General features: G+C 42.6%; 1 protein-coding gene across 1 annotated transcript in view; it reads left to right on the top strand.

Moving 5' to 3' along the window:
• The first annotated feature begins 8,975 nt into the window (after nt 1-8,975).
• The window catches only part of LOC139167142 (dystrophin-like), a 1,540,372-nt gene continuing 1,523,488 nt past the window's right edge, over nt 8,976-25,859 (top strand). The window contains exons 1-2 of the mRNA XM_070751563.1: nt 8,976-9,048; nt 24,369-24,461. The gene's annotated coding sequence lies outside the window, so the exon portion shown is untranslated. The remainder of the gene's footprint in view (nt 9,049-24,368; nt 24,462-25,859) is intronic.

The following is a 25,859-nucleotide window of genomic DNA, read 5'->3' on the forward strand; positions in this document are numbered from 1 at the left end:
CCGCTCAAAAGCCAGGCGGTCAAGCGGCACCTACCTGGGTCCGGGTGTAGGAGGGACCCCTGGGAGAGCAGTTGAGGATTCACTGGTATTTGCCATGGCTCCACCACCGACAACATTTTTAAGTCCGCAAACCAGGGTTGCCTGGGCCATAAGGGAGCTATCAATATTACCTCCGCTTGCTCCTCCAATATCTTGTGGATGACTTGGGGAAGGATAGGTAATGGAGGAAAGGCGTACAGTAGTCCCCTGGGCCAGGGACAGTGGAGGGCATCGTAGTTCTCCGCCCCCTGGGACGGGAAACGGGAGAAGAAGCGGGGAAGTTGAGTGTTGAGAGGGGAAGCAAACAGATCTATTAATGGTTTGCCGAACCTCATTGAGATTTGCTGAAAAACTCTCGCATCTAATTTCCACTCCGTTTGCTTTACTGTTGCCCGGCTGAGGGCATCCGCCTGTATGTTGTCTGTCCCCGATATGTGTTCCGATCGGAGAGAGGACAAGTGTCTCTCTGCCCAGAGGCCGATCTTCTTGGCCTCTAGCATCAGAGTCCTGGACCTGGTGCCCCCTTGACGGTTGATATGTGCCTTGGTGGCCATATTGTCGGTCCTGATGAGGACGTCCTGTCCGGCAATCAGGTGGCTGAAGCTCTTGAGGGCCAGGAAAATTGTGTGTAACTCCAGCCAGTTGATGGGGCAGGAAGACTGGCTTGCGTCCCAAAGGCCCTGAGCCTGCTGCTGGCCGCAATGAGCTCCCCATCCCGACAGACTGGCGTCCGTGGTGATGGTTACGGTGGGGGAGGATCGGAACAGGGTACCGTCCTCGATGGCTCCGGACTTCCACCACGTCAGGGATCTTTGGACCTGTGGAGGAAGATGGGTTCGTCTTGCCAAGTGGGCCTGTCCAAGCTTTTGGAAGGGAAGTAAAAACCACTGGAGATCTCGAGAGTGAAGTCTAGCCCAGGGAACAATGGAAAAACGGGAAACCATCTTCCCTAACAAGGAAGAAAGGGAGGAGAGGGTGGGGAAAGGGTCGCCCTGGATTAGGGACGCCAACCCCCTAATGCTACTTATCCGTTCAGGGGAGAGACTTACTAGACCCACTGAGGAGTTGATAACTGTACCCAAATGAAGGATGGAGGTAGCAGGGGTGAGATGATTTTATGAATATTAATAGAAAAACCGTGAGCTGAAAGGACCTCGACAGTGGTCTTCAAGTGGTCCTAAGCTAGACTAAAGGACTTCGCTAATACCAGGACATCATCCAAATAGAATTGAAGACGAATGGGTATAGATCTAAGATGGGCAGCTAAAACTGATAAAATCTTGGTGAAAACCCAGGGGGCTGAGGATAGACCAAAAGGAAGGGCCCGGTACTGAAAATGCCTTCCGGCATAGGAGAAACGAAGGAACCTACGGTGTTCTTTAGCTATGAGGATATGTAAGTAGGCTTCAGTTAGGTCCAGAGATGCCATGAAGTCTCCCCTTCTGATGCAGGCTAAGATAGTTTTAAGAGAGTGCATCTTAAACTTGTGATATTTTATATACAGGTTAAGGCGTTTCAAATCCAGAATAGGTCTCCAGCCCCCCGAGGATTTGGGGACAAGGAAGAGAATAGAATAAAAACCTTGGCCCTGAAATTCAGGGGGGACAGGCTGAATGGCCCAAATGTCTAACAGGTGCTGTATGGCCTGGTCCATTAGAGCCCTCTTAGAGGGATCTTTGGGAATAGAACAGGCAATGAAGAAAGAGGGGGGAGGGGAAAGAAACTCCAAATGTAAACCCCTTGCCACTGTATTGAGAACCCAGGAATCTGAGGAAATAGCAGACCAATGGGAGGCAAACTTAGCAAGGCGACCACCGATGGGAACTGAAAGGGGATCGGGGTGGGGGATATCACCACCTACCTCTTCGGCCCTGACGGCTTCCTGCAGATCCGCGAAAGGGCCGTTTGGTTCCTCTGCCTCTAGAGTTCTTGTCCTGGAAATTGTGAGGTTTGTAGCTCTGTTGAGCTGAGCTTCTGTAGTAGGAGAAGGATTGATCAGTCTGACGAAAAGGTCGACGATAGTAAGGAGATGGACGTTGAGAAGATTTCTTCTGGCTTGAGGGTAGGATCTTCTTTTTGTCCTTAGAATCGATGAGGAAGGGCTCCAGGGCATCACTGAAAAGGTTCTTACCCTTGTATTCTGCTGTAGCAAAACGCCACTTGTGTTTAATATCCACTTGCCACTTCTTCAGCCAGGTCATCCTCCTGGCCGCTATTGAGGAGGCCATGGTTTTGGCTGCAAACCGTGATGTATAAAGAGTAGTGTCCGCAAGTAGTTGACAGGTGGCAAACATCTTGTTCAGGCTTTGTTGGGCTGAAATGTCAGAAGCCGGAATCTGTTCCTGAAACTGTCTGATATAGATGAGCATGGACCTGGCGAAAAAGGAAGAGGTTGTAGCTCCGGATTGATGACTCTTCTGCAGGAGCTGATCAATTTTACGGTCTTCTCCCTTTAGAAGATCCTCCTCCTTTCCCGGCAGGTTCTCTGAAGAATGCAGGGCAAGAACTGAGAAGTCTATAGCGGGGGGCTCTAGGAAAGAGGCGAGCTCCGGAGCTACATTAAAAAATCTCTTCTCTAGATTAGAAGGAGCTGGACCTGCCGCCGGATTTAGGCATTGTTTAGTAATAGTCTCTACAAAGAGTGGCGGGGCCGGTATTATGTCTTGCTCCTCCGTGTAAGGATTCCACAGGGTCTCCACTTGGGAAGCGGAAGGTTGGGCTTGAGTGGGCAGAGCTGTGAGCCCCGCAGTTGAACGAGCCTTCAACAAAATGGTAGAAAATAACTCTGCTGGGAATAAGGCTGCTGATATAGGTAATGCTGGAGAAGCTTCTTCGTCCTCAGACAGACCGGCATGACCCCCCTCTGGAGGATCCTTGTCGTAAGAATCCGAGTCCTCAGTCGAGGAATCAGACCAAGAATCTTGGTTAGGTCTGAGGATAGAGGCAGCAAGGGAAAGAGGGGCCACTGATGGCGCAGGTACTGGTCTAGAAGGAATGGTAGTGGGTAAAGAGCTAAGCTTAAATTCAATGCTGCGTTGAACTGCTGAATCAATCCACCTCTGGATGGCTGATGTATCAAAGGTTGTTGAAGAGGAAGGGTGGGCTTCTGGAGGAGGCGTCGCCTGAGGTATCTGTTGAGGAACCTCTGAGGAAGGGCCAGGTTGAACTGGAGGTACAATGAGAATCATAGGAGAAAGAGGAACAGGGGGTCTAGAAGTGTCTGGATTTAAATTTTGATTTGGCAAACCAGCTGGGCCCCAAACGCTGGCAGCCAAATTTCCAGCGGACCCAGAAGGAGTAATAGTAGCTGGAGCCCGATTAGGAATTCTGGGAGTAGGGGAAAGAGCCCTAGCTGCTTTCTCATGGAGGCGTTGTAGAGTAAGATCCCTACGCCTCTCTGCTTTCGAAGGTTGAGGAGTAGGGTCCCTGTTCTCTGGAATAGGGGAAATGTGATCAGAATCACCTGTAGAGGCCTGACAGATTTTTTGGTTCTTTCCCCTCCTGCTTTAGCTAGGTCTGACATGGCAAGACAGCTAGAAAAAGGGAGAAGGGAATAAAAGGTAGAGGAAAAGTTAGTAAGACAAAGTCCCCTTGCAGGGGTCTGTGAGGGGACAAATAAAACAAAGGTGAATAAATAAAAATTGTTGAAAATGTCCCTTGCAAGGAAGATCTAAATATATAGAAAATAACCTAGCCCCTATTTGCTCCTTCTTTACAGCCTGGTCTGAGTAACTTTTCCAGAATATGGGAAGGCACTGAGACCATTATAGAATTAAGCCAGCAGATGGCGCCAAAAGAGCTGGAGTTGCTTGGGACTGTTTGAATTCGAGCCGGCCGATAATTAAGGGGGGGAGGGGGGAGAGAAAGGAAAAACCTCTCTAAGAGGGCTCACTTATCCAAAAAAACAAACAAAACCCCCGAAAAAGGGATCAACAGGGGCTTGAAAAAACTTCCCTGAGTTACTAGGAGAAGCAATTAACGCCTCGTAGCTGAGGCCTGGGAATTAAGTAAACAGACAATTTCTCCTGCGTCACAAGCTATCGGCCTTTTTTACCCTCTCCCAAGCTTCCTGGAAAATCTGACACGGAGTCAGAAACCAGCTCTCTGGTAGGGAATCAAGATAAAATGAAATCACCACTAAGACTGTAGCCAGCCCCAGGGGAAAGTGGTCACTCTGAGGTCTCGCACGTTCTGACTAGGGAGGAAACGTTGGCAAAGGGGACCAGACTGTAACCAGTCAGAATCCCTCACCAGGCTTATGGCTTGCCTGCGAGTGGCTCCAAGGCAGCCCTAACGGCAGAAGGAGACAAAAAAATGAGCCAGGGGTGTGTGGAAGGCCTGGGGCCCTACCACCCAGCAGATAGAGCTGTACCAAGAGGTCACCGCACCCTACTGCTTCCTCAGGACCAATTTTAAACTGAATTAATTGGAATTACTAACCTAATGAGATTATTTATAAGGAGTCACAGACAAAATAGGTTGTGCTGCCACGAGGTGTCTCTGCTAGAAGCGAGTCAGAAAAACTGGGTCTGTGGGCGGTTCCAGCCTTTTTATACTTCTATGACTTGGACAAGCCTCTAACGAGCGAGTACAACCCATCCTGACTGTCGACTCCTCCCTCCAAGGAGAAAAGCCTAATCCATATGTAAAGTGAACATAATTGCAAACAGCTGGGGGGGGCCTTTTCTGAGCAAAATAAACAATTAAACATTACTTTTTTTCATTTCATTTCTCATTTGTTTATGATCAGGAATGCTCAAATTAGTATACCAATGCAAAAGGTATTCAAAAAACCACTTCCAGTCAGTGTTCCCTCTAAATTTTTTTCGGTGTGGGCGGAAAAGTATAATAATTGAGCGGCAAATTTTCATGCCTGGGCGTGGATCAGTTAGAAACAAAAGGGGGTCACGTGACCTCAGGACACACAGCAAGGATCATAAATATGAAACGGCAGCAAAGTTTTGATCACGCGATCATCAGGCTGCTGTGACTGTCCTAAGTGTGAAAAAGGGGCATAAGTCACTTTTTTCAGGACCGTTGCAACTTTGAACGGTCAGTAAATGAACCATTGTAAGTCAAGGACTAACTGCCTTCACCCTAGATGTTTTCTGTGGAGCTTCAAAATGGAGTCCTGATCTGCTTCTAAAAGAGTGCACTGGTGAGACAGATAATCCTCAACTTCTGTTCTGATCCCAATGGAGGCCAACGTTTCTATCGCCTGAGTAAGACGGTTATTAAGTGAGTTCTGCCTCACTTTACCACTTTTCTTGCCACAATCATTAAGTGAATCCCTGCAGCTGCTTGTCAGAAGATCCCAAAAGATGTTCACATAACCCTGGGACATTGCCACCATCATAACTATGTTGTCAAGTGTCCAAAGTTTGATCCAATAACCCCTTTATTTTTTTAACAAGGAAGAATAGAAAGAATAAAATGGAAAGGGGGATTAAAAGGGGATACAAAAAAATAAAGAAAACGGTTCGGTTCAAAGTTCTGCTTAGATTAAAGAAATTGGAGTATTGTTGTTTGCTCTTTTTTAAACTTTAATAATTTTTTCCATTTAGATATATGAATTTAGGAATTGCTGGTCTGTTTTAATAAAGTTAGAAGTATTGATTGTAATAAGATATGTAGTAGGTGATACTGATTTGGATCAATGCATAAATGGAATTGGATTTAGAATTGTTGGGGAGATTAATATTATTGATTTTTAATTGATTGAAAATAGAAAATATTTAGATTTTCCCCCCTTTTTTCTTTTCTCAAATTGACTGAAATTTAAGATTAATAATTAAGTAAGAAATGTAAATATGTATTAATTGGCTAAATGTTAGATGGGCTGAAATAATTTTTAAATTTGGGATTAGGTAAATGTATTATTTAGAGGGGGGAAGAAGTCTGAAATTCGTATATGTTTTGTTTTTAATTTTCTTTTGTTAACATCTGATTGGCTATACAATGTTTTCTTGGTTTACAGAAAAATATATAAAGAAAGAAGGAAGCACTTTGGCATAATGGTTAATAAGATAGAAATAAAATTGGTGTACTTTTTGAAGGAACATTAAGGAGGGAATTTAATTTGAAGGAACATTAAGGAAGGAATTTAATTAAGCGAAAATGTATGTAACTGGATGACAAAATTAGAAAAAAAAACTTTTGCAACTTTTTTGATGATTGATATTAGTGACTAACAAAATACTTTATTTTATTCATGGAAAATTAGATGGTAAACTCTATTGTTTGAATGTATGTTGAGAAAAATAAAAAATTACATCCTCCCAAAAGTCTTTTTTTCTTTTGTCCCTCCATTCATTTCATTCTTCCTCCTTCCTTCCTTGTTCTCTCCATTTCTCCTTCCCTTCCTCCTTCCTTCCTCTCCACTTCTCTCTTTCCCTCCCTCTTTTTCTCTTTTATTTCTTTCTCACCACTTCTCTCTCTCTCTCTTTTCCCTTTTTTTCTTTCCCTCCAGGTCTCTCTCATTTCTGTGTACTTCTCCCTCCCCCTTCTCTCTCTCATTTGTTTCTCCTCCCTTTTTGCTATTAATTCTTATTTTTTATTATTTCTCTCACCATCCTTTCTGTTTTTCTCTCGCTTTGATCTCCCTTTTGCTTTCCCTTGAGCTGCAGGATTGGGATGGGGGCTGGTGGAGCCCTCACGCCGATCAAGGCCATCCCACGGCCCGTGGGGGGCACGCTGCTGCACTTATGCACGCCCCGTGCCGGCTGAGGATGATGGCTGTGGTGGTCCTCCTCCTCGTGGACACCCCCCTCACGCTTTTCCCCTGGGGAAAGGGGCGCCAGGCTCAGTGGGGGGCGGGCAGCTCCAGGGCGTAGGGCCGATTCCCTCCCTCCCAAGAGCCTGGCTATGCAAGCAAGGGCCCAGCCAGCGCCTCCCTTTGCTGCACCCACCCTGCAAAACCAGCCAGCCCGACGAACGGAAGCATTACAATTACTTAGCATACATAATAAACATCTAATAAATGTCCTCTCATTTCAGTTTGGTATTCATCCAATTGAAGATCTCTTCAAAGATTTGCAAGATGGTCGAAAGCTTTTGGAACTCCTGGAAGGTCTTACAGGCCAAAAACATGTATGTTTATATCTATCTAGCAATAAAATTTATTGTAAAATTAGTATTTATGGATCTTATACCTGTAAATATTTTATATTTTATAAAAATATAAAAAATATATTGCAATTTGTGTATGTTACTGCTGTTTTAAATTTCTTTATGACATTCTCTTTTTTTTCTAGCAAATGTCCCAAACGTTTTTCCATATTGTCCTCCCATAATAGAAACTTGAAGGGACATTTTCTTATTTTGTGTGTGTGTGTGTGTGTGTGTTTAATATCAAATTAGATGATGAAATTGATAAAATATCCTCATTTCGGTGTTCAAACTATTTTTAATTACCTCTAATGAACTCTATTGCTATAGCTAAACATATTCATATTAAAAAATAAGATAAGACAGTTATTTTTATCATTATTAACCATTACATTATAGACATAATAGACTAGTATAGATCTATTTCAAGCTTGTTTTGCTCTCATCAGCTAGCCATACCATTACTGGGATTTAAACCTGGGGAGTCTGCCTTGTAAGACAGTAGCTTTAATCTTTAGACTACAAGCCCTCCTCCTTTCAGTTTGTACCAGGGAAGAGTTATATATTTTTTTTCTGTCAAATTACCCTGGTATACCCAAATATGGGAGAGAGCATACTGCTTCCTTTTTGCCTCTCGGCCCCTCCAGGGGCCATATCCAAGGCAGTTATTATTTTTTATAGTTGACAAACTATATTCTATGTGTAACATATTTTTGATGATAACAAAAAGAGAGACTAGTATATATGTATTTCAAGCTTATTTTGCTCTCATCAGCTAGCCATACCCTTACTGGGATTTGAGCCTGGGGACTCTGCCTTGTGAAGCAGTAGCTTTAACCTATATATATATGTTATTTTATTTTTTTCTGGCAAATCACTCTGGTTTATCCAAATATGTGAGGGAGCATACTGCTTCCTTTTTGCCTCTTCACCCCTTCAGGGGCCATGCAGGCAGTTAATTTTATAGCTGGCCAACTATATTCTATATGTGTAACATATTTTTGCTGATAATTTTCATCATCATTTTTATTAACAGCAAAATATGTTACACACACACAAACACACAGAGACATATAGATACATACATGTATGTGTATATATATGTGTGTGTGTGTAACTTTTTTTTCTGTAATAAAAATGAAGGGAGACTAGTATAGATCTATTTTGAGCAAATTTTGCTCTCATCAGCTAGCCATACCCTTACTGGGATTTTAACCTGGACAGTCTGCCTATAAGGCAGTAGCTTTAACCTCTAGGGCCACAGATTCTCCTCCTGTCTCAGTTTGTACCAGGGGCTATATGCTTTTCTGTCCTTTTTTCTGTCTAATCACCCTGATATGCCCAAATATGGGAGGGAGCATATAGTAACGAACTGCTTCCAGGACTCCAGCTCCAGATTTTGCTTCAAGGTTTACTCTTGAAGTCTTTTCCAATTATGGATATAGCAACAATGCAGTGGAGGTTTGCAGTCTTCCTTATCCTAGAAGATGGTTTTGTCTTTTTATCTACCGTTGGAACGTAGAGCCCTCTTCTGCCTTCAAAACCATTGACCATTTTCTCCTGTAACCCTGGAAAGGGGCCCTTACAAGGTGCTACCAGCCAGGCCAGCTGGACCAAGTTTTTTTTAATTAGGTATTACTCCTCCATCACAATGGTATTCAATATACTCACTAATAAATGTATATTATTAATAATATATTACTAAAATAAGGATTTATGTTCTTTAAGCTCTTTTTGGTTGTTACAAATATGGTGTAAGCTTTCTGTCATAAACATATTAATGATTTTTTTTAAATAATTGAAAATAGTTATTTGTATTTATAGGGGAAAGAAAAGGGCTTCACTAGAGTTCATGCCTTGAACAATGTCAATAAAGCACTACAAATCTTGCAGAAAAATAATGTAAGTAATATTTTGCATGAATCCATATTGCACACAGAGTTTTAAAAAACACAAGGCTATAGTTTTTAATCAATTGTATTTCAAATTAAGAATATATTGGCAGTAAATACAAGTAAAAAATACAAGTCAAAAGTTTAGTTCAATAAATTCATGTGTCAGTGGGCAATAAAGCAATATTTCAATCGATCAATAAATCAATATATCGTATAGAATGTCATACAATCATGTATCCAGAAGATCTGATGGTCTGTTGTATTTGGAAATTAATTCAGTCTTGTTGATTTCCACTAGTTTTCCTGGTAAATATGTATAAAGTTGAGCAAAGTTTTATAGATGAGGAAAATCAATATTATATTGTTCAAAGCACTGTAATATAATCCTTGTGCGAAGTGTAGATAGTAGTTTATAAAGTTTGTAGAATGTTAATGCAATAAATCCTGGGTCCAAGGAAAACGTAGCAGATTGCAGTTTAGAGTTATAATCATAAGTGTTCCAAAGTTCCAACGTAGAGAGCAGGGAAATGAAGCAAAAGGGGAGTAGAGAGGACTAACTAAGTTTAAATAGAGATAAGGAAAATACTTAAATAATTGTACAGTTTGAAATATTTAGTAAACTGTTGTAACAATTGATTCATTGATTAATTGACCTCGCTTTAACTATAACTATTTCCACATTTTGTTTATATTAAATTATTGCAATAGAGATTAATAATTTTGACTATTTTGAACTGATATTTAATGAATTAGCAATATAATGACTTAAGTTCTAAATATTTTTGATGTTCTTATATTAATACTTTTTACATTATTACTACATATACCCTTTTACTTGACATATTTTACTTACTACATACTTAATTCTTACTATTGTATCTTTCAATTGACTCTAATTCTACTCAACTATTTCTTTATTTTTCTATACAGTGAACCCTCGATCATCGCGAGGGTTCCGTTCCAGGACCCCACGCGATGATCGATTTTTAGCGAAGTAGCGGTGCGGAAGTAAAAAACCATCTGCGCTTGCGCAGATGGTGTTTTTGCTTCCACTGCCGCCCGCCCTTCGCCCGCCCACCCCGTTGCTCGCGCCCGCCCACCCCATTGCTCACGCTGTTGCTGGGGCCGCTTCCCAGCTGGGGAGCCGAGCTAGGGAGTCCCGACCGCCCGCGCGTTGCTGGGGAAAGCGCGCGCGCTTGGGGAATCCCTAGCTCCGCTCCCCAGCTGGGGAGCCGAGCTAGGGATTCCCCAAGCGCGCGCGCTTTCCCCAGCAACGCGCGCGCGGTCGGGACTCCCTAGCTCGGCTCCCCAGCTGGGGAGCGAGCTGCGATGTCCCCAAGCGCGCGGGCACCGCCCGCCCGCCCACGCTGTTGCTGGGGCCGCTTCCCAGCTGGGGAGCCGAGCTAGGGAGTCCGGACCGCGCGCGCGTTGCTGGGGAAAGCGCGCGCGCTTGGGGAATCCCTAGCTCGGCTCCCCAGCTGGGGAGCGGAGCTAGGGATTCCCCAAGCGCGCGCGCTTTCCCCAGCAACGCGCGCGCGGTCCGGACTCCCTAGCTCGGCTCCCCAGCTGGGGAGCGAGCTGCGATGTCCCCAAGCGCGCGGGCACCGCCCGCCCGCCCACACTGTTGCTGGGGCCGCTTCCCAGCTGGGGAGCCGAGCTAGGGAGTCCGGACCGCGCGCGCGTTGCTGGGGAAAGCGCGCGCGCTTGGGGAATCCCTAGCTCGGCTCCCCAGCTGGGGAGCGGAGCTAGGGATTCCCCAAGCGCGCGCGCTTTCCCCAGCAACGCGCGCGCGGTCCGGACTCCCTAGCTCGGCTCCCCAGCTGGGGAGCGAGCTGCGATGTCCCCAAGCGCGCGGGCACCGCCCGCCCGCCCACGCTGTTGCTGGGGCCGCTTCCCAGCTGGGGAGCCGAGCTGGGGTGTCCCCGCGCGTGCCGCCCGCCCGCCCACGCCGTTGCTCGCGCCGCCGCTGGGGTCTTACGGGGGCAAGAGGGGGAAGACCCAGGGAAGCCTCTGCCCGGCGGGGAAACTCCACCATCTACGCATGCGTGGAAGGGCACGCATGCGTAGATGGTGGAGTTTACTTCCGGGTTGAAAACTCGCGAAATAGCCCTTTCGCGATCCTTGAGGACGCGAAACTCGAGGGTTCACTGTACCTACATTTTCTTATCTCTGACTAATCTCACATAATTCAAACATTTCACATAATTACACTATTATACCAGTTTTTACCTACAAATACTACAAAGATGTCTACTCCAAATCAGTCAACGCTAATAAAATCATGGAAGAAAAATGCTAATCAATCAGCGACACCAGCTCAGCAACGCCCTGCAGAATCCATCCCATTAGACAAAGCAACTCCTGCACAACTTCCCAAGTGACCCCAACGATAACACTAAACTCCCTCTTTGAAATGATGATTAAAATGCAAGATTCAATAGATAGAAATTTTGAATCCTTAAGAGGAACAATGGGAATAATGAAGATATCAAGAAAATTCAAGATCATGCGGGTCACCTCGATGAACGTATGGGGAAATTAGATGACCGGATGGAAGGCGTTCAAGGAACCATAGTCCAAAACTCCCAAAGAATAACAAATGTGGAAGAGATCACTGACAGAATGGATACCAGACTCCAATTCTCTGAAGCCAGAGCGGAATACATCAACAAATCTTTAGATAAATCTAAATCATAAATCTCGAATTAGAAAAATCAGCTTTTTTTCTCCATTTTCAGAACATAACTGAATCAGAACAACACGATCTCCCCAGCACAATGGCAGAAATATTAGCAAGTATCACTGGCAAAACCACCGAAGAAATGATTAACCAAATTGATGAAGTGTACTGAATTTCTACTTCGTACGCTAGAAGAAACAGGCTCCCTAGAGAAGTACATGTTCGGTTTCTTAAAAGAACAACTAGGGATGAAGTTTATAACATGTCTAAAGAGAACCCAGCAATGCACCAAGGTAGAAACTTCGTGGTTTTGCGCCAAATTCCGAGACGGGTGAGAGAAAAACGGAAGTCGTACCAAACACTAGCAAGTAAATTAAACAAAAATAGTATACAATTCAGATGGCTTATACCCGAAGGAATGATGATTTTCCTTATGGATAAGAAATACAAAATCACCTCGCCCGAAGATGCTAAAGAATTTTATACTCATATTCTGAAAACAACTGATCAGACCATACCGAAAGAAACCGATACCAGAGAAATACTTTCAACTGAAGAAATGAGCTCCGATGATAATCTCCCAGATAAAGACAGAGAAGTCAAAAACGTAGATGGCAAATACTCTAGACAAGGACCAATTACCCGGGCAAGGATCGAAGCACGAAGAGAGAAATCCAAGGAATCCATACCCCAACAGTAAACAAAATAAAATTACATTATTTTCCACCAATATAAATGGTTTGAACTCGCATAAAAAGAGATTGAAAGTATTTCACAAATTGTCTGAATATAATTATGATATAATATCTTTACAAGAAACCCATATCAAAAAAGATCAGACTACCTTATTAACCTTTCCTAAATTCGAACTTTTTTGTACCTCTGCTGCTGGAAAAAAAGAGGTATAGCTCTATACGTCAAAAAAATTTATTTCCCTAAATTATTATATGCTGATGACAACGGCCAGTTATTGATAGTTCAAGTAAAATGAGAAAATAAAAAAATAACTATAATAACAATATATGCCCCATCTACTAAACAATCTTATTTTAACAATTTACATTAAAAAAATATTAGAATTGAATCTGACCAATTTCTTAATAATTGGAGACTTCAATGCAATAGTAGACAAGATTAAAGACCATAAAGGCAATACCAAACACCACTCCCGCAATACTCTACCCTCAATGTTTAATCAAATAATATATGAATGTGCTCTAAAAGATATATGGAGATACTATCACCCAGAAACCATACAATATACCTTCTTTTCTCCCCCTCACAAAACCTGTTCACGCATTGACATGGCTTGGTCTAATCTTGAAATTATAAACGAAATTACAGATATACAAATATTAAATGCAACTTAGGCAGATCATAATCCCTTATTGTTAACATTCAAAGATACCAATCATAAAACCTTTCATAGATGGTCTATGTATCAAACGATTATTAATCAACAAGAATTTCAAGATAAAATACAAAACGATCTTCCTTCATTTTTTAAAATTAATTTTAATGGTGAGATACCTAATCATATAGCATGGGATCCTACTAAAGTGTATATTCGTGGCATTTATATCTCTTATTCTGCAAACAAAACAAAAGAAAAATATGCTCAATTACAAAAATTAAATACATCTTTACAACTTGCCGAAAAAACATTACACAATGATCCCAAAAATAATACAACTTTACTTGAAATAAAAACAATTAAACATGGAATAAATTTAATAACAGAACACATTGCACAAAAAATAAAAACTGCGAAACAAAACCACTTTGAATTCGCTAATAAACCAGGCCGTTGGTTATCTCTTAAACTGGCACACCAAAAGCTTGACAGGAATATAGATGCCTTGGCCTAGGAGACCCTTCTGGACATCTAAAAACAACTAATTCTGACAAAAAACAAATAATTCAGGACTTTTATCAACAACTCTATAAAACTTCAAATCTGGATGGTGATCTACTATCGAAATACTTACAACAAAATGAACAAAAAACATTAACCATTGATCAAAGATCTTCCTTAAATAAGTTAATCACCACCACAGAAATTGCAATTGCAATAACAAAGCAAAAAAATAACAAAACTCCAGGTCCTGACGGAATTCCATCTGAATTTTACAAACAACATTTAGAAATAATTACACCTATACTCTTAGATATCTACAACGATGCACTTATCAACGCAAAACTTCCTACTTCATGGTCCGAAGCATACATAACGCTTATTCCCAAAGATACCCAAAATAAACACCTTTTAGAAAATTATAGACCCATAGCACTACTTAACACAGATTACAAAATATTTACATCAATAATTGCAGACCGATTAAAGAAAATATTAAACAACATTATCCATTCCGATCAAAATGGATTTCTCCCATTAAGAAATATAGCAACAAACACTAGAATGATACTGAACACTATCGAATACTATGATAAACATTATGACAAATCAGTTGCATGAATATTTATGGACTTTAAAAAGGCATTTGATAGTCTTCAGTAGCAGTATTTCATAAAACAAATTGAATATATGAACTTTGGCTCTAAATTTTACAATTTAATCAAAGCTATTTATACAAACCAATCCGCCAGAATTCTTTTCAACAATGATATTACAGATAAAATACCCATAACAAAAGGTGTATGTCAGGGATGCCCATTAGCTCCACTCATCTTTATTCTAGCGATAGAAACATTTTTGAAAAGTATAAGAAATAATATTCTAATTCAGGGCATTACCGTCAAAAAGGAACAATATAAACTGCAGGCCTTTGCGGATGATATTGTATTCATAGCACAAGACCCAATACAAACCGCACCCATTTTGTTTAGCGAAATAGATAAATTCGGAGAAATATCTGGCCTAAAAATTAATAAGACCAAAACTCAAATTCTAACTAAAAACATGACAACAAAACAGGTACTCTTTTTGGAAAATTTAATTAACATAAAAGTCATTAAAAAAATTAAATACTTAGGCATATGGATGACCTCAAACTATAGTACTATAAAAAAAGACAATTACGATCAATTGCTCAAAGAGATACAAAAAGATCTCTCCAGATGGTCTAAATTGAAACTATCCCTTATGGGGAAAATATTTGCCATTAAATCCAATATTCTCCCAAGATTTCTATACCTATTTCAAGTAGCCCCAACAAATTTAAACAAATCATTTTTCAATTCATTGCACAAAGAAATAAGGAAATTTATCTGGGCAAAAAAAAGGCCAGAATAAAATTGAAAAACCTTCAGGACCATAGAATTAAAGATGGCCTTGGACTTCCTGATTTTCATACATACTACCAGGCTATAATTTTATCAATGATAAGAGATTGGGTCATTCTTAAAAATACAAGACTTCTAACTTTAGAGGGCTACGGTCTTCTTGCTGGGTGGCATGCATTTTTAACAATGGATTACCATATAATACCCAGATATTTTAAAAATCATTACTTCTGAAAAACTCTAATAACAATTTGGTATGCGGTTAAGAAGAATTATTACACATCAATACCTAAATGGCTATCCCCAAATGAATTACTTACCTTTCCTAATCTTTTCTCCCATACCAAAATATTGAGATACCACCAACTACTAGACAAAAGCGATCTTCTCATATCAAAACAACAATTACAAGACAAAGGGATAAATATGGATTGGCTATCATACTTACAAATTAAATCAAAATACAAAGAACATAGAAAAACAATTTGGATTCCAAAACAATAACATAATAGACACAATTTTTTTCGGCCCTCTACCAAAAATGATTTCTAAATTATATAATTATTTATTGATACAGGAAAATTGCGAAGAGCAAGTTAAAGGATGTATGATAGCCTGGGCTCAAAATTTTGGTTACACAATCAATTTAACTGAATGGGAGAAAACTTGGACAAGAAATTATAAGATGACCATATTATTTATTTATTTATTTATTTATTTATTACTTAGATTTGTATGCCGCCCCTCTCCGAAGACTCGGGGTGGCTCACAACATGTAGAAACAAATCATAAGCAATCAGACAAATTTAAAATATTTAAATATTTAAAAACCCCATATGCTAACAGACACACACACAGACATACCATGCATAAATTAAAAGTGCCCAGGGGGAGATGTTCAGTTCCCCCATGCCTGACGGCAAAGGTGGGTTTTAAGGAGTTTACGGAAGGCAGGAAGAGTAGGGGCAGTTCTAATCTCCGGGGGGAGTTGGTTCCAGAGGGCCGGTGCCGCCACAGAGAAGGCTCTTCCCCTGGGGCCCGCCAACCGACATTGTTTAGTTGATGGGACCCAGAGAAGGCCCACTCTGTGGGACCTAATCGGTCGCTGGGATTCGTGCGGCAGGAGGCGGTCTCGGAGATATTCTGGTCCGATGCCATGAAGGGCTTTAAAGGTCATAACCAACACTTTGAATTGTGACCGGAAATTGATCGGCAGCCAATGCAGACTGCGGAGTGATGGTGAAACATGGGCATACCTAGGTAGGCCCATGACTGCTCTCGCAGCTGCATTTTGCACGATCTGAAGTTTCCGAACACTTTTCAAAGGTAGCCCCATGTAGAGAGCATTACAGTAGTCGAACCTCGAGGTGATGAGGGCATGAATGACTGTGAGCAATGAGTCCCGGTCCAGATAGGGCCGCAACTGGTGCACCAGGCGAACCTGGGCAATGACCATAGCAATGTCCTATAAAGAAAACCAACTAAAAATGTTCTATTGATGGCATTTGCCCCCAGCAAGATTATCTAAAATGTTTCCTAATTTCCCCCCTAATTGCTGGAAATGCAAAATAAAACCTGGAACATACTACCATGCATGGTGGACCTGCATACATGCGAAAAAATACTGGATAACCATTAAAAACTTAATAGACCAAGTCATGTCAATCACCCTACCATTTAAACCCGAATTATACCTCCTCGGTATATTTAGGCAAAACCTTACACAAACACAAAAATATCTCATCTTACAAATCTTGACTGCAGCAAGAATTTCATTTGCCCTTTTTTGGAAACAGGAAAAAACACCACCACTACTGGTAGTCATCACCAAAATTATAGAGTGTGCGGAAATGTCCAAAATAGCAATGGAAACTCAAAATAAAAAAGATTCAGAATATTATAAAATATGGGATAATTGGTACAAATGGGTTTCAGCAAAAAAATATTAAACTCTTATATTACGAAAGTAATAACCTTATCTTATTTCTGAACGTTCAAAATTGACTCAAATTAATTTACAAAACAATTCCAAAATCAACTAAATTGTAATCAAATTCGAAAAAGATTCTATATCATATCTCTTTTTATCCGTCTTTAAATTAATAGATTATACACTATATATTATATTAACACAAATGTACTTACTAATACCTATATCAACTCTTATATTTTCTTTCTTTACATACAAAAATATACTTACTACATTATACATATACACCTCCTATTATCTCCTTACACAATGTCATATCACCTAAAAACGTCTGTGCCATACGCAGATTTCTGTTTTCACATTTTCTTTTTCTCTCTTTTTTTTTCTTTCTCAACCCTAAATCTTTATATTTGTAAAAACTTTAAAATCTTCTTACTCCTTTGCTCTTACTTTCTTTTTTTATAAATCATCTTTATTTATCTATTATTACCCAATACGTATACGTATATACATGTATTAGAAATTGATATTTCATTGGAAACAGGACGTAAGATTTACTACTACAATTTAAGATATAATTGGTAATAATAAGGATACTGTTCATTTACATAGTTTGAGAAATATTATAATGACACTAAGAAATTTACGTACCATGATGTATAATGTTACTATTTTTCCAAATTCCTTGATATTGTATCCCTTTCCCTTACCCCCCCTTTTTTTCTTCTCTTCATACTTCCCTTCCCTCCCCTTTTTTTCCTGTATTTATAAATAAATTATATATATTTTTAAAAAACCCACAAGGTTGTTTCTGAAATACATTTCATTATGGATAAGATTTAGCATAATCACATGAAATATGAGAGATCAAAGCATGTAGCCTCAAACTGCAATACATTCAGGAAATGGTTTAAAAAAATATTTATTCAATTTATATGTATAAAAAATATATACTTATCTTTTCCCTATACATTCCATAAAACAGTTACTTTTTAATCATTCATATTTAATGATGTACTGAAATACATTAGGCATTGTGAAATTATATCAGAAAGCAGCTGCAGCTTTGAAGAGCTTAGTGGGCCAATTTCTTATTTGTAACTATCTGAACATTGTGCTTTGAATACTTCTTTGTTTAGTGCGGAACCTGTTATTTACAAACAGGAGATCATAAAGATAATTAGGGTTCCAGATTGAACTTTTTTCTTATAAAAAGTGGATTCTGAAAATCCACAATATTGTAAAAATTGAAAAAGAAAACTGAGATAACAGTTAAATATGATAATATTGTTTATCCTTGTGACCAATTTTCCTCTTCACATCAGCATCCCATAAATATTTCACTCTGTTAACAAATATTTTCTTAGGATGCTATATAATTGCTGATGCATAAAATGAATATAATGTGGATATATCAGCTTTGGGATTTTTGTGTTCTAGAACTGTGGGGAGGAATCAGAGGTGGGCTACTGCCCGGACTGGCGGGGGGGGGGATGCAGTGGGGTAGCGAAAATGGAGCTCCACCCCAGAGCACCCAATTTGCACTGAAAGATGTTGAAGGAAAATGCAAGGCCTCCTGTATAAGCCACACCCACAGTGTGGTAGTAAAAATTTTGGTAGCCCTTCATTGGGAGGAATAATGTATTAATAGAAAGCCTCAGGAAAATGTTTGTATGATACATGTAGTAAATGACTTCCTAGATGGCTAAATAATTTGTCTCTAATGAAGAAATGAGAGCTTATGATTGATGAGGCAGAAACATCAATGGAAGTGTTAATTATAGGTTAAGCAATACACAGAGATCAAATAATTTGGTTAGAATAATTAGTAATAGACTCAGAAATGAAGTATTCGGCAAAAACATCATCTAAGTATATTAAAGTGACCAGATTTTAACATTGGTAAAGTGGGACACCATTGACCGGGGTGTGGGTTGGGTGGGTTTCTTTAAAAAAAATATAATTGTATTGATTTTTATAATAATAATAATAATAATAATAATAATAATAATAATAATAATAATAATAATAATAATAATAAAAACAAATGCACAATACATAAAAACAGTACACAGTGAAATGTAATATTAATTTCTTAATATGACATCATTATCTTCTCATAAGCACACACACAAAAGAGAGATTGTGTGTGTGTGTGTGCGTGCGTGTGCGTGTGTGTGCGTGAACAGGAGTCTTGTGGGAAAGAAATGGCAGCTGGCTATGGATAAATAGAAATCTAAGAAATAATCAATTGTCATCAGGGGCTACTTTCTAAATCCATTGTATGCATCTGTGAAAATTAGCTGTTTCTTGAAAAGCCCCTTCCATAAAAAGTTAGTTTGTCTAAAAAATATTCCTTCATATCTTAAAAGGCTTTCTGTGAAACCACCAGATGTTTGGAACTGAACATTACCACTTTCAAAGAGGAAGGTGCAACCTGTCCCCAAATTATAGCCCCTGTGATTTTACCACCTTCCAAACTAGGATGGGAATTCCTGGGAACCACATGGGCCAGATAGCGCTTTTAGGTGAAAATGGTACAAATAACACCATGTCAGCAGTTCTGGGGTTTGAGTTACCCTATTTTCCTCAGCCACATGCATTCATTCATCCCCATGTTCACCAAATCAATACATGTTGTAATGTACCAAAGAAGCGAAAAAGGTCATACCAGTATCACTCTCAAAGAAATGGGGGTAAAGCAGATTATAGGGAAAGTATGAGAAAGGGGGGGTCAAAATAACTTTAAAAATTTGGTATTGTTGTTGACAGTTCCTTAGATGAGTAAACATATCCATAAAATACCGTACTGTACATCTTTTTCAAAGTTATAGGTACGGGGCTTGAGGCTGCACTTTTATTCACCATGCCTTGCTCCCTAAATTTGTCACTTCTGTTGCAAGGGATGATGTCTAAATATTATGAGAGTTCCAGACATATCCAAAAATTACAACGTTGGGGAAATTTGCAGGGTTATATTCAGCAGTTTAGCTGTTGAAGTTATGTTTCAGGACGCCAATTTCGCAAAAGCAATACCTCTGCGTACCTTTGGGGAATCACATATTTTTTAAAAAATGGATCTATGGAATCCTTGCATTTCTGCCCAGTTTTTTGTTTTGTTTTGTTTTTCCCTGCACCCGCAGCCGGATTCCATCTGTAAAGTCAGAGCTGCCATTCCACAATATCCCAGGCAATATTGGCTTGCAGGCATTGGATTACTTTCCTGAGCACAGGCTGCCAAGCGTGCCGGCTTGTTTTCCAGAGGGTGATAATGTAGGGTCGAGGGGTTATTTTGACAACTGCCAGCACACCCCTATATTTCTTTTACTTTTCCAGCCCGTACTACTACTAAACTCTCATTCTTGCACCCAGGAGAAAAGGGGGAAGGGAAGGAGGGAGGGGGGAGGGAGAAGCAGGCAGAACAATAAACTTATTTTTTTCCGCTCGTGGCATAACGCGATCGAAGGGAGCAGAGTATTCGGTTGGAAGGAGGAAAGAAAAGATGCATCGCAACTTTATTACATTATATTCTAGTACCTTGCAGTCCAGAGAAATCCACGTCCTTTTTCACTAAAAGCAATTCCAAACCTTCCTGAAGCAGTGGCTCTCCTCCCCCCCAAGCTATATCTCGGGAGGCATTTCCCAAAGGAGCGTGAGCTGTGGGGGCGGAACGGCAGAAACATTACCTTTTGATCAGTGCTAAACTCCCCCTGAGGAGTCTTGCAGCAAGAGCATCTGAAGGGGGAAGTAGATACAGTGATCCCTCGAGTTTCGCGATCTCGATCTTCGCGAAACGCTATATCGCGATTTTTCAACCCGGAAGTAAACAACACCATCTGCGCATGTGCGCCATTTTTTTTTTCCTATGGCCACGCATGCGTAGATGGTGGAGTTTGCTTCCCCCTGGCCAGATCAGCTGCTGGGCGGCTTCCCTGGGTCTTCCCCCTCTTGCCGGGGTTTCCCCTTTGCGTGGGCGGCGGGGAAACCCCAGCGTTGCTTCCCAGCTGAGTGGCGCGAGCAACGGCGTGGGCGGGCGAAAGGCGGGCGCGCGGACATTGGGCACACGAGCGGCGTGGCGGCCGGACAAACGGCGGCCGCTCCTGGCGGCAGCACGAGCAACACGAACAGCATGGCGGCCGGACACTTGGGAAGACCCCCGCCCAGCAGCTGAGGACCCGCCTGCCCGCCGCTTGTCCGGCCGCCGCGCCGCTCGTGCCGCCGCTGCTGGCGCGAGCAACGCCGCTTCCCAGCTGAGTGGCGCGAGCAACGGCGTGGGTGGGCGAAGGGCGGGCGCACGGACAAGGGGCGCACGAGCGGCGTGGCGGCCGAACAAACGGCGGCCGCACGAGCAACGCAAGCGGCGTGGCGGCCGGACAAATGGCGGCCGCGCCTGGCGGCAGCACGAGCAACACAAACAGCGTGGCGGCCGAACAAACGGCGGCCGCACGAGCAACGCAAGCGGCGTGGCGGCCGGACAAATGGCGGCCGCGCCTGGCGGCAGCACGAGCAACACAAACAGCGTGGCGGCCGAACAAACGGCGGCCGCACGAGCAACGCAAGCGGCGTGGCGGCCGGACAAATGGCGGCCGCGCCTGGCGGCAGCACGAGCAACACGAACGGCGTGGCGGCCGAACAAACGGCAGCCGCACGAGCAACGCAAGCGGCGTGGCGGCCGGACAAACGGATTCTCCTCCGACCTGCCCTCACCTTAGCTTCCAGCTGATGCTTCGATCCTTGGAAGAGGCCAGAGCGCCTTTCTGCACCACACTCTGCGCTCGGGTTCCTTTCCGGAAGATGGAAGTTTCTCTCTTTCCATCCTTTCTAGCAATACAATACTCGATGGTTAAAATGGTTTTAACCATCGAGTATTGTATTGCTAGAAAGGATGGAAGGAGAGAAACTTCCATCTTCCGGAAAGGAACCCGAGCGCAGAGTGTGGTGCAGAAAGGCGCTCTGGCCTCTTCCAAGGATCGAAGCATCAGCTGGAAGCTAAGGTGAGGGCAGGTCGGAGGAGAATCCGTTTGTCCGGCCGCCACGCTGCTTGCGTTGCTCGTGCGGCCGCCGTTTGTTTGGCCGCCACGCCGTTCGTGTTGCTCGTGCTGCCGCCAGGCGCGGCCACCATTTGTCCGGCCGCCACGCCGCTTGCGTTGCTCGTGCGGCCGCCGTTTGTTCGGCCGCCACGCTGTTTGTGTGTCGTGCTGCCGCCAGGCGCGGCCGCCATTAGTCCGGCCGCCACGCCGCTTGCGTTGCTCGTGCGGCCGCCGTTTGTTCGGCCGCCACGCCGTTCGTGTTGCTCGTGCTGCCGCCAGGCGCGGCCACCATTTGTCCGGCCGCCACGCCGCTTGCGTTGCTCGTGCGGCCGCCGTTTGTTCGGCCGCCACGCTGTTTGTGTGTCGTGCTGCCGCCAGGCGCGGCCGCCATTAGTCCGGCCGCCACGCCGCTTGCGTTGCTCGTGCGGCCGCCGTTTGTTCGGCCGCCACGCCGTTCGTGTTGCTCGTGCTGCCGCCAGGCGCGGCCGCCATTTGTCCGGCCGCCACGCCGCTTGCGTTGCTCGTGCGGCCGCCGTTTGTTCGGCCGCCACGCTGTTTGTGTGTCGTGCTGCCGCCAGGCGCGGCCGCCATTAGTCCGGCCGCCACGCCGCTTGCGTTGCTCGTGCGGCCGCCGTTTGTTCGGCCGCCACGCCGTTCGTGTTGCTCGTGCTGCCGCCAGGCGCGGCCGCCATTTGTCCGGCCGCCACGCCGCTTGCGTTGCTCGTGCGGCCGCCGTTTGTTCGGCCGCCACGCCGCTCGTGCGCCCCTTGTCCGCGCGCCCGCCCTTCGCCCACCCACGCCGTTGCTCGCGCCACTCAGCTGGGAAGCGGCGTTGCTCGCGCCAGCAGCGGCGGCACGAGCGGTGCGGCGGCGGGCAGGCGGGTCCTCAGCTGTTGGGCGGGGGTCTTCCCAAGTGCGGAAGTAAAAAACACCATCTGCACATGCGCGAGGGCGCGCATGCGCAGATGGTGTTTTTACTTCCGCACCACTATATCGCGAAAAATCGAGTATCGCGAGGGGTCTTGGAACGTAACCCTCGCGATACTCGAGGGATCACTGTACTGCGGCTGCCAGGCTGCGAAGGACTGGGGTGGCCGGAAGTTTGTGGTGCATTTTTTTTAAAAAGCGGGACTTTTTAAAAATGCGGCGGGACACGGGGAAAAATTGTTAAAAAGCGGGACGTCTGGTCACATTAAAGTATATGTGATAAAGTAAAGAAATATGAAAATATAGTCCTGTTAAGGGAGAAATTGTATGCAGCAGGTTTGAATTTTGAAAGTTAATACTGTAGTATGAAAATTAAATGGAAGACTCAAGTAAAGGAGAATCTCCACATTTTATAAGTTGACACTTGTAGAAATATATCAACTGGTAGAATCTTAGGACAGATAAATATGGGGGAATCATAGATGAAATATTCAAATAAAAATATGGTCAATTTTTCTGGATTGAGAATTTATGCAAAATAATATCTAAAAAATCTTTACAAGGGAAATAATATATAAATATTTTATATTAAGCATAAATTAATGGAATTCATATGTGTTATTTCTGCCTTTATTATTCCATTTCTTTCCTACATTTTCAGAATTATTACTGGATTTTTTTTTAAGTGCATAATATGAAAAGAGTTATAAATATAGCTGCTTTTGCAAGATCTCTTTCACAGTGCTGCCAAAACATTTTATTAAAAAGCATATTAATAATTTAAAAGTATGTTTATTTTGTAGTATAGTGGTACCTCTACCTACAAATGCCTCTAGTTACGAACTTTTCTAGATAAGAACCGGGTGTTCAAGATTTTTTTTGCTTCTCAAGAACCATTTTCCACTTACAAACCTGAGCCTCCGAAACTGTAACCAGAAAAGGCAAGGAGAGGCCTCCATGGAGCCTCTCTAGGAATCTCCTGGGAGGAAACAGGGCCCCCACCCACACTGTGGTTTCCCCCAATCGCACACATTATTTGCTTTTACACTGATTCCTATGGGAAAAATTGCTTCTTCTTACTTTTCTACTTAAAAACCTGGTCATGGAACAAATTAGGTTTGTAAGTAGAGTTACCACTGCATATTACATTCTTGCCAATTTCATTTTCCGCTAGTGACTTCAAATGTTTGCATTCTGTCAATAAATGGTCGAATATTTATCCATGGAGAGGGGCAGCATACAAATCCAATAAATAAATAAATAAATTTAATTATTCCTCTCTACAAGCTAAATGGTAGATAAATATGCAAACACAGACTTTACCTCAGAATGTGTACATGTTTTCAAATATGATGACTTTTAGAAGTCTGATTATATTAATTCAGCAATAATATATTTTGCCATTTGCTTGGAAATATAAACCCATTTACTTCTGATTTATTACTTTTACTTTGCAAAGAAAAACATTTACATTTCTTAATTTCTGTCTTTTATTCTGTTTTGTCTTGCTCTAACAGGTAGATCTGGTAAATATTGGTAGTATAGATATTGTGGATGGAAATCATAAATTGACCCTTGGATTGGTCTGGAGTATAATTCTTCACTGGCAGGTATCAAATTATTGTTTCTAGAAGAGCTGTGGGGTGTATGAATAATAAACAAAGGACATTAATGTAGCTCTTTATTTAGAATTTATATATTGTTAAATTTATGTAACTGCCTATTTTATTTCCATGATGCTGGGTGATTTACAAAGCTAAAAAATAAAAGAGCCCCCCCCCCTCAAAACAACAGCAAGCACTTATTAAAACATTAAAACAATTAACAATAATATATGGGAGAGCACCATTCATTTTTCTAATAATATAACCACTTTGGTGTCTCTATATCAATAGATCCCCAGGCCAGATGTCAAAATTACAGTATGTATTCAGGGTCTTCTGGAGCTAGGCTAACCTCAAAATAATGATGTTCCAAATAAAAGATGCTCTGGCAGAAAAGGCTGTTATTGTTCATTCTCTTAGGTGACATTGTGGATATCCTTTCTGCCAGAAGTGATAGGATGTGTAGATGTAAATGGGGAAAAGTTCATTAAGTACCCCAATCCTGGGATCAGTAAAGCACAGCTCACAAGCCACAGGCAGCTGTTTGGGCCCTCTGCTGTGGCTCCCTATCCAATTACTGGTTGGTTCCACCCCTTGCTGCTTTTAGTACTTTTTGGGATATTTTTAGAAATCCAGGCTGAGGAACGATTGCCAGAGGAGGCAGACATTTCCCTTTGGGTGATCCTCCACCTCCCTTGTCCCCTCATGACCCCCTGCCCAGCTGTGGTTGAGCTGGGAACATGCGTACACATGGGGAGACCCTCCTCAAGTGAGTGCCAAAATGTAGGAAAGGTGTGCACAAGGGGTTGCTTGCTTGCTTAGGAAGGGTATTCCCGTGTTGCGCATATTCCTGTCTTAGCTAAAGCTGGCCAGGATGTCGCAAAAAGAGAGGAGAAGGGTCACTGGAGAGTGCAGGAGCAAAGTGCCCCTGTACCTGCCTTTGCTGCATGTAAGGCATCCTTAACTTCTTGCCACTTAAGGCTAGAGTTTGCACCCTCTGCGCTGGAAGAGCTGCTGGGGGTGGGGGAATAACACCGCAAGGCAATAGCTGGTGCATTGGTGCATGAGAGAAGCTGCTTCCTGTTGAGTGTCTTTCCCTGCAAGGGGATCTCCTCAGCTCTGGCTTAATAGACCTTAGGCGAGCAGGAAGAGGAGCCAGAGGGAAGCTGGATTCCCAGTCCCCTTTCCTGCCTCCTCTCTAGGTGCAAAATCATTGCAAGGTTCTAGGTTGCAAGAGGAGAAGGAGAGGGAGAATGATCAGCCGAAGGGAAGCCACTGCTGGCAATTGCTCCTCTGCCAGCCCAGATTTCCTGAAAAGAAGAAAGAAAAGGGGTGATGAAGCACTCATAAAGAGCTTGCTGGCTTGGCCCAGCTGTAGCAGAGAGAGATGGGGGAGGGGAGAGA

Source organism: Erythrolamprus reginae, chromosome 4 (assembly GCF_031021105.1).
Source record: "Erythrolamprus reginae isolate rEryReg1 chromosome 4, rEryReg1.hap1, whole genome shotgun sequence".
Classification (NCBI taxonomy): Eukaryota; Metazoa; Chordata; class Lepidosauria; order Squamata; family Dipsadidae; genus Erythrolamprus; species Erythrolamprus reginae.